This window comes from Argiope bruennichi, chromosome 4 (assembly GCF_947563725.1).
Source record: "Argiope bruennichi chromosome 4, qqArgBrue1.1, whole genome shotgun sequence".
NCBI classification, from domain to species: Eukaryota; Metazoa; Arthropoda; class Arachnida; order Araneae; family Araneidae; genus Argiope; species Argiope bruennichi.
In genome coordinates, this window is record NC_079154.1 from 69725313 (window position 1) to 69735933 (window position 10621).

The 10621-nt window shown below is 29.5% G+C and overlaps 1 protein-coding gene across 2 annotated transcripts in view; it reads right to left on the reverse strand.

Moving 5' to 3' along the window:
- Positions 1-9222, reverse strand: part of LOC129965845 (ETS-like protein pointed) — a 212512-nt gene extending 203290 nt beyond the window's left edge. The window contains exon 1 of one of the 2 annotated variants that reach the window (XM_056080066.1): positions 9069-9222. The gene's annotated coding sequence lies outside the window, so the exon portion shown is untranslated. The remainder of the gene's footprint in view (positions 1-9068) is intronic. The other variant, XM_056080068.1, reaches the window with a different exon arrangement.
- Positions 9223-10621: the final 1399 nt, after the last annotated feature.

Sequence of the window (10621 nt, forward strand, 5' to 3'; positions counted from 1 at the left end):
ATATTTTAATTCCATTTATTAACTAAGAGAAGGATTTAATTCAATGCAGCTGCAAAGAAGTTCAATGAAGCAGTTTGAAATTAGCACGTTGGTTTGGCTGCATTTGACTGTTGCCATTCGGAAAAAAAATAATAAGAGCGATTTACGTGCGTTCGTAGCTTTATATAGAGAGACAGATTATTAACAATGTACACATTAAAGGTATAATATTCCTGCTATTTCAGAAACTGTCTGCTGCCTCAAATTTTGGGTGGCCATTCACTTCCGATTCTTTATCACTTGTCTACCTTCTTACACCCTTTTTCCTTCATCTACACTGGAAGAAGGAGAAGAATTGTTTTATTTGGTTATGTGTAGGAGGACGTCATCCCACTTCTGTGGGGACACCATCGGTAAATTCTACATTATTGTCTATTGATAGATTTCCGAGCTGTCATGAACGACTCATGAATTGCCACACCACCATAAATATTCCCAAAATGAAGGATTTTTCCCCCCTTTCATAGATTGAAATGAGCTTTCACACATTTTGTTGAAATAAGTTAAAACAAGACATAGCTCTTCATTTCGAATGTTCCCTTAAATTCAACTGCTTGTTCTTTGAATCTACTAATAGTTTCATTTGCCATTTGTGTTTGGCAGTTTTCTTCTCAATCATTCGTGTGTGTGTGTATGTGTTTTAAAGAAGCAAACTTTATGGTACTTTGTTAACTATCTCAAAAGCAGATATAGATCCTAAAACTTTGATGTTTCCACTACTAATGGTCCAATTAAACGATGATTACAAATCTGAGTCGTTTTGAAAAATGAGTGATCAGAAAATGCGATAGACGCTTGCAATACCTATGACATTAGTTCAAAGAACTTAATATTCATTGCCACCAAGCTACAGACTATATGATAGATATTGCATCGCTACTGCTGGTGCAAAATGCAGCATATTTTTCCAACAGAAATTTATTTCGTATTCTTTGTGTCTGTAATCCTGACTAAGAGATTATAATAGTTACATCATAGGTAATATTACTGGTTTAAACATCTTTTAAAAAAAGGTCATCAATGGAGCTCTATGCATGGCTCTTACAATTTCAGAAATAATTTGAGAATAGTGATATCCGATCACTACAATAGGGTAGCATAAGAAGAAAAGTAGAATAAAAGGAGGAGAAGGTGATCTTGCAAATTTCGCACCTCAGACAGCTTTAAATGCTGATAGTCTTCGAATACTCTACAGTACCGCATGTTTTCAACGATAAAGTTGTGATGACCAATTAACCAAATGGAAGATCCAACCGTGCAGTTAGTGTGCAGAACTCAGAGCTCATTTCACCGTATATGTCTACAAGTGTTCCGTTCCTCATTTCCCAGTCAAGCCAGAGAACCTCCTGGACAAACTGAAAGCAGATCACTGGAAGTGATGATTCACGTTTCTGACAGCATACCGCTAATGAGAGCATAACAAGGCATCGCATCAGTTCAATAGAACCATGGTTCTTGAGTACCAGTTTGGATGTACAGTACCAGTGCAAATTTATAAAAATGCGAAATTTTTTTTTCTTTTATAATTAGATTTAAATTAAGTAAAAGGAGTTTTTAAAAACGTGCTTTTATGAGTGAACTAAAAGGTACAAGTTATTTTTTTTTATTTATCATCTATTCTTCAATTTAGTTTGTAATTCATTCTTATAAATATTATGGAATTTTTAAATTAATTCATTTCTCAAATCACTACTAGGAGCACTATCGTTTTGTAAAAAGTACCTAATTAAATGAATCGATTAATAGCTAACTAAATGTCGAAGATATTAAAATGCTGCATCATCATTTACAGTAAACAAATATATAAAATTGCAAAACCAGCTTGTCAAGAAAAAAAAGGGAAAATTGATTAGAAAATTCCGTTGTCATAAGTATGAAATAAATCAACTTCATTGAAAAAAAAAGCATAAAAATGCAAAAATTACGAAATTAAAAGTTTGCATTACGAATACAAAATATATGAATGAAAAGCTGAGATCAATAAACGCAGAAACGCATTGCACATACATTATTTTAAATCATAAGCATTTGGTATCACTCTTTTTAAAAATTTATTGAGGCCGCAGTGCTCTTTTGGCAAGGTCTCGAATTCGAAATAGTGGAGGGTTCTAAGTACGACGCCCTATCCCACAAAAGAACAGCCGTGTAAGAGGGTCCGTTAAATCCGTTGGAGCCAAATGACCTCCCACTGGTGTGGTGAGGAATTTTCGAGAGGGATTGCTAACTCTGGTATCGTTTTCGTCATCTGACAACGGTCCAAAATTACAAGGTCCATCCAAAAAAGCCAAGTGTTGCTTTCAAAAACAGGATGTTAATCTAATTAAGCTAAGCTGAACTTCGAGAATTTATCTAAATTATAAATAATAATATTGCAATTTAATTTTTTGTGTATGTTTTTAAATTATAAACTGACAAATTGTTTAGTCGGAATTACCGTCATAGATTTAAATTTACGGAAAATGACGATTGCCTTAAGAAAAATAGTTGGATTGCTATTGCAGGACAATGTAGCAATGTAACTGTACTATGTCTTAACCAGTCCTACTCTATTATCTCTTTATTACTGTAACTCACTACCTCTTAAACTGGACAAGAAAGCTATGTAACTGTAATGCCTCTTAACCAGTACTTGATTAACCTCCAGCATAACTCCAAAATAACAGCACTTTTAAAGAGATAAAATCAGAAAATCAGAGATATGATGTAAAACGGTTAGGGACGACAGTAGTAGAGGTAGAACAATTCTGCTCCTTTCGCAATCCCCCTTGATAATGAGAAAATTACGGAATATTATATGAAAAGGGAGAAACAGGAGAAATGGTTGATGGAGACCACACGCAGACAAAGAAAGCTACACGAAAGGAAGTAGGGAAAATACTAGAACTCTCATAAAATTTGCCGAACGTTGATCATCTTTGCTAACATGTAATGAAGATGTGTTGCTTAAGCAGTAAATTTTTGAAACACTTGCAAAATATTGTAAATAGATAAATGTTCAAAGATATATGATATCGCAATAAGAAATGCGCAACTTTCATAATAAAATATGCATGGTAATTTATTAAATGTTGTTTTAATTCATTTTTTAAATATAAAATTGCATATACCATAAGATTTAATTTTAAAATAGCAACGATGAAAAAAGTTCGCAAACAGCAAACATATTAATGATATCAATTTAATCATGTCGAAGTTACATATTATCTCGACAGAAGAAAATATTATTTAAAAATTACATTTGCATCACCAGCACTTTTTTAAGCTCAGCTAAGAAAATAAATTGGAAATAAAATTGAAGAAATTGGCTCAGTTATTAAGACAGATCCAATGTTTTATATTGCAATATCTCTCAAAACTAGAGGATGAAAGAAATAGGGAATAGTTATTGGCGTATTGAACCATCGTAAGTCTGCGTACGAAACATAAATTAGTGAAATAGGTGTAATGGCTGAGGTTAGACTTCTTTGGATTCGCCAAGATAAATATATACATTTACATAAATATATACTCTTGTTAGTATATAAATATATACTCCTTTTAAATATATACATTGTCTTTCGATTTATTTTTATTATTTATTTATTTTAATTATTTATTTCGATTCATCTTTTACTTATTACTTATTTATTTTATTTTTCGATTCGTCTTATTTTCGATATATTTGCTTCATTGTTGCTGATGGGTTAGGTTTATTTTTGGATGGCAAAATAATATGACAAATGGACTTTGCATGCTCTGCAAATGTCAACAAAAAACACGAAACTCCGAAAAGACAGTTATCTTGAAAAATATCTTTTCCGGCATCACCTAGGTCACTTTTCAGCCGTTTAACAGCAATTCTTCTGTATATTACAGTTACAGCTCCATCTATTAAACCGATATATATAGATAGCCCTCTGCCTGATTAGTAGTCGGATATAATGCTGAAAGGCTGGTTTTACCTGTATAGTATTGGTATTATCTAATTTTATTAAAAATTGAATTAATATTCAGAAACGAATTTTTAACCTCAACTTTTTTCACATCAACCTTAGCAACGCAAAAGTGGATGAAAAATGACGCCAAATATTTCTGTCTGCGAGATCTGGATCTCAAATCTTATAATTCTACCACCAGACCACAATGGCGTAAATTGTTTTCGAATTTCATCCTGTGCTTATCATTATTCAATATTATTCTTTTGCTTTGAAATCTTCAAATTTATATAAATTCCATAAAATATCATTTATCGTCATACATTTTTCATGTATAAAATAACTTTCACAAGAAAGTTGTATTCAAGATCTTTACAAAGATAATTTTGGAAAAAAATTTAAATCATAATAGGATAAAAGATGTCACAATTTACGCTTCGCAGAGAAATGAGTTTCATTATAATTCCTCTGTCAACCGTCGTATCACAATTTAGTTTAAGTTGGATTAAAACTTCTTTAAAAACAATACGAGAATTATTTAGGAGCGGACCTCATAACTTAAAATCATGTTCAGATGAGGGCGACATCTGAACAGGCATAACTTCACTTGAAACTTTCACAATGCTCTAACGGAATATTACGAAAGCCTTTGAAAGGTTCATGATGCCTCAACAGATTTAACATTTTCTAGTCCTAGATATAATGATAAGTACTATTATTAATCATTATTCTCTCGCGATTCTGCCATGAGGATTCCTTCAAGACAAGCAAGTAGAAAAAGTACTGAAAACAAAGAACAAAATATATTTGACAAAAACCTTCGCATATCCTTAAGAACTGTCTTATCATTTTTTAGAATATAGCGATTAAAACTTCACTCGATTAAGAAAGACTGATTTGCTTCTAAGGCCTAGAATCTCTACTTTTTTTTAATATTTGAAAGAGAATAAAGATTTGATCAAGTTTTTTTTGTTGTTATATCAAATTATGTCTACTTTTCTGGATTAAGTTGACATGCAACCACCTTTCTTTTGACTGAAGTAAAACTTGAATTGAAAAGATAAGATCTAATTTTTTTGCTTTTATATCAAATGGAATACGTTAAGCTTCTCTGGAATAAGTTGACATGCACCGACTTTTTTTTTATTATTACTTTTTTTTTTCCTAGTTTGACTAAAACAAAATTTCAATTAGTGAGACTTTTTTTTTATTGTTCGTTGCCAATTAACAATTCGATAACTGATATGATCTCAAATGAATTTTTTTAAATTTTATGCAAGAAAGACGTAAAGAAACCAGTGTGTCCTTTCTTCCAACTTTCTTTCTTCATGATTTCGACACGAAAATGCTTGTTTCAATGCAAAAAAAAAAAAAAAAAAGAATTGAAGTTTAAGCTGATATACTGATTTTCAATTTCAGTTTTACTGTCTTATTAATAAATTTGCGTTTACGGAATTAAATTGCATCTTAACTTACTCATATATTTTGTGTAAAATGAGTTTCTAAAGCAGGCAACAAAATAATGATTCAAATAGTCAATTTAATAATTATTTAACAAATAATGATTCAACTAGAATTGTTGAAGTACATTTTTACATTTCTATAACATAGCTATAATAACAAAATAACATAAGCTTACAACACTGAATGAATCTAACCGAAATCAACCCATTATAACTTTTGGATTATGGATTTATAATATCCGAAATGCCCTTTCAAAACTAGAATTTGGATGCATCTGAGATTCCTTTCAATTATTCGTTGAGCAAACCCATTTTTATTACCATTAATAAAAAAAAATTATATTTATAAAAAAACATCTAACATCACATACGATTATTCGAAAGCTGACTAAAATTATCTACAGGGTGATTAGAGCCATGCATACTGTGCCGTACTGCGAAGAGAGCGAAATCTTAATGGCTTACGATAAAAATTTGTGTGCCAACACTGAACAACAAAGAAGATATTATTGGTGTAGCATCAATATCACCCACAAGAAAAAGGTTAATTCAATTGTGATTTATTGCAGTGTATTATTGATAATAGAAAATGTAGGACAAAAGTTAGAGGCTATGTGGCTTCATCAATAAAACATGGAAAATTTTTTTATTATACAATAATAACAATTCGTAGTTGTGTTTGATAAATATTTGAATTATTGGGAGGGTCAGATATTAAGCAATTACTTAGGGGTACTGCAACTTAACCACTCTAAGCCACTGGAATTTTTTTATGTGCCTTCAAAGTAATCTGATTTTACGTTTTCATTTGATTCACAACGGACATGTATCAAAAGTCCCAAAGTAAGATCAAATATTGTTTACATTTCATAGCATTATTCTAGAACTTTTTTTTTTATGTTTGCAAATAAGTTTGTAAGTAAGTAAGTAAGCAAAGTAAAGCCCCTTTACTTTATATTTGCTCACAAATTAATAAACCTAACAAACTTCGTATCAGAAAATTTAGAATATATTAAAAGAATTTTTTTAACTATTTTGTTTGAATTTACTTTTTTTACTAGTGTAAGATAGTATAATCAACTTTCTTGAAGGTGGCTTTCAATTAAATATTTTTTTTTCTGTATTTTTATAGAAATCAATTTAAAAAATATCCTGTTTTTGGAAAGAAATATATATATATATATATATATATATATATATATATATATTGAAGTTAATTAAAAATATCTTATTTTAGAAAGTGGAAGGAACACCCAAAATTTTCATTGCTCTCCAATAAAACCAAACCCGCCTTCTAACCAAGCATTCGGATATTTAATAAAGTTCTAGGGTGTTAAGAAGTTAGCTAAACTGCTTTCTCGTTCGCTTTTTGAAAGGTTATATAAAAGGCCAAAAAACATAATAGATTATATAATGAAATTGAAAAACAGGCTACAATATTTATTTGCTGCTGTCGGACAAATAATCGATAATTATATTGAATCTCATTTTTTAGGATTTTGCTTTTGCTGGAAGAAGAAATTATGAATATCCAAATTCATTTTACACATGATATTCAAGAATATGAATTAATATTTTCGATTGCATAATCAAACGAATACAGCTTTCTGTGTAATAATTATATCATCAGTTAAATACGCCATAAATTGTTAGCGTTAGAAAATTAACATTTAAATATATTCTCTAAATTTAACTTATTCTTTACTTTTCAACTGCGAATAATACATAAATAAAACCAGTCGAAGTAATAATATGTGCATGCTTTATGTAATAATTTAAGTATTCTTCAGAGGATTGGGTTTCAAATATATTTTGTACATTGCTTTTGTTAGATCAGAATTCCTATCGAACTGTAAAAAAGAGAAATTTGATAAAAATGTCGCCATAATTGTAAAAAAGAAAGAACTATCATATAATCCAAAGTTTTTTTAAGGCATGATTTTTGTCAAAAAGTTGTTCAAAATTTTGAAAATACATGAGAAGGGAAGACTTATTTAATAAAATAAAAAGAAATCTAACTTATTAAATTGTAATGAATTATTTAAGACAACAGGATTTTCTTAATTATTTTTCCTGTAATAAATAAATTTCCTATAAAATAACGGAGAAAAGCTCAATAAGAATTTTGAAGCTCCTACCTGGCATCTCTATTTAAAATATAAAGATTAATAACAATTTTTTAAAGAAAAATATTGATTAAATTGCAAGGATGGATTGAATTTTAAATTTATTTTTCTTTTCGGACATTAATAAATTCTAAAATAAAAAGGCATTTTTATAAAATTTATTAGAGCATCTGTTCAAAAAGCCCCTAATAAAATTGATAATTTTACCAACTTTACGTATGGAATTATTATTTGATAATTAATTCTAAGATTAAATTCGTTCTAAGATTAAAAAATTAGAAATGCCGATGCCTTTCATTTTAATAAATCAGCAACTGCAATACTGTGACTTAAAATAATCAAATATTGATCGAGCATTTAATATTTTCCATCACATGAAAACAAAACTTTTTTTTGAGTTAAAATTTTCTAAAGCACCTTCAATATTAAGTGCTATATTTATATTTGATTCACTAATCTTGTTAAATAATTACTTGAAATGCTGATTTAAATTAAACAATCTCTTAATAAACTTAATTTTATATGGTGAATCAGAAAATAGCTCTATGTCAAATTTTATTTCGATATTCTCATTATAGTTCTATTTGAAAGAAGAAGAAAAAAACTGTAATGTAATTTTTTTGTTGAAAAGATTATGCACGCTTTCAGTATTTAGTACCGAAATTTATAAATGATATCCCATGCTTGTAAAGTGATATTCTATGAATAAAGTAATACTTCCTTGTTATTAGAAACATCTCTTTAAGTTCTAATTAAATAGTTATTGCAGTCAAATACTGTTGGATAGTAAACACATCTTCTTCAAGATTTAATTTTTAAAATTCATATAAAAGGTATTTGTGTGTGAAAACAGTTATTTGAAAATGTTGATTATAGTTCAGAACACAGAAGTTCTAAAACTTTTTTTTCTATTTTGCATCATTATAAAAGTATCTCCCAATTAAAAATGAGAGCATCCTAAATTGTATATTTATAATCAAAGAATAAAACAAAAAATAATCCATCATATAAATGTATACAATATTCATATATATTATAGTGAATGATTTATTAATGACATATTATTTACATATTCTAGTAAATGAAATTTTCATATTATAATATAAATATACTTAGCATTATAATAAATGATAAATTAATAATAAAAACTGAAAAAACCATGTATGTAATCTTAATAGTAACTAACAATATAAAAAGTTAAAATGGGCGCTATTTTACATTCACTTTGAGCATTCGTTTAAGCCTTTTTTTTTTTTTTTTTTTTTTGTAAAAACTGAATAACCAATAATAATTAATGCAATATACCATTAGCGGTAGATGCCCTTTGAGATATCTTGGTTTGATAACTTGTTATATTGGTTTAATGTCTTTCAAACATATAAAGACAACGCGTTTTTATACCCGCAATATAATGTACTTTTATAAAGCAAGTCATAAAACACTTTCACGCAGTTGAAACATGAAATAAATAAGCAGTTATTTTTTTCAATCATGATAGGAACAAAACAAAAGCATGCGACACTTACTCGAGTCAAAACGGTAACTCAAAATCATACATCACTGTTCATCATTTTGACACGCAACTTCACGTCCCACCGTCAAACAAAAACAAAATCGAGTCAGCTAATAAGAGAACGGCTCCTTTACACTAAAGTAAATCTAAATTCCATTTATGATACATTGTAAATCCCGTCTAAATCACTACTTGTATTCCTTACTTGATAAGGCAAACATAAGCAAGCCGGTTAACGAGATATTTGGACTCGTCCTCAATGAGCTCGTGCTGAGAGGACGGTCCCTCATTGGACGAAAAGTAATGAATGAAAGAGTGGGTGGCGTTCGGGTGATGACGTCGGGAGTCCTCGTGAGAAACTTCGGCAGACTGACTTGTCACCGAGTTGACTCGAGAAGCGAAAGCTTCGGGCTTATAAGTCTTATATACTAGCCGCCGTTTCACAAAGTGATTATCTTTGACAGAAATCGGTTAATGATTGTATAAATAATATGTGGTCCTAATTTACAAGATAAATTATTTTATTAAAAATAAAATGTAAATTAATATCGGATCTAGTTGACAGTTTGAAATCAGACATGCAAATACAAAAGTCATAGTACCCTTAATATGTATTTTCTCTCAAACAAATTGAGAAATATATTTCTAAAAGTAAATGGTCATTAATTCAATCCAAAATGTACATAAGTCATATAGCATAATAAAAATAATAACTTCACCCTTATTCGATTTAACTTTTTCGCATGCAACGAAAGAATATTGCAATCGACAAAAAAATTTGAACTCTAGATTTTGACAAATCTTCACGTGTCAGACGCCTCTGATGTCTGTCTGTACGTCTGTCAGCTCAATAACTCAAAAACGTTTTGAGTTAGGCAGTTGAAAATTTGTATACAACCTTTATACCAAATTTGTAGAATTTTATCCAATTTTGAACTAAATCCAATCAGAGGAAGTTTGTCTGTTCGAATATATGTTAAAACGATAACTACGAAACGAAGAGAGCTAGATGAGTAACATTTGGAGCCCTTATTTATCCTCTAACTTGCAGATGTGTAATGAATTAGGGTTTAATCAGTCGAGAGATTGATATTCTGTCGGTCTTTTTCGCATCAAATTTTGGTTTCAGTAGGTCTGAAAAAAAAAGGAGTCTAAAATATACATTTGTGTTTCTAGTATTTGTGAATTAACCACATTGTAGCGATTAATTGAGATCGCACTCTAATATGCTCTTCTGAAGTTAGGGTTCGTCAAAGATATGCGACGAATGCATTTATTAGAGAGTATGCGAGAAACTTTCGGAGAAACCACTCCCATTGATTAATTTTCAGGTATACGAAGTATATAGAAAAATTGCAATCGTCAAGAAATCTGACCTCAAATTTTTGATAAATCCGGTTTGTCCATTAATCCGAAAAACGCATTGTTTGCGTTATATTTTTCTATGATCTCGATAAAATCTAAATTGATTAGTAATTTTAGTAAAAACATATCAAATCAAATGTCTATCAAATTGTAGAAATAAAAAATCTATTTACAAGAAGTTTGTTCATGTCTATGTAAACA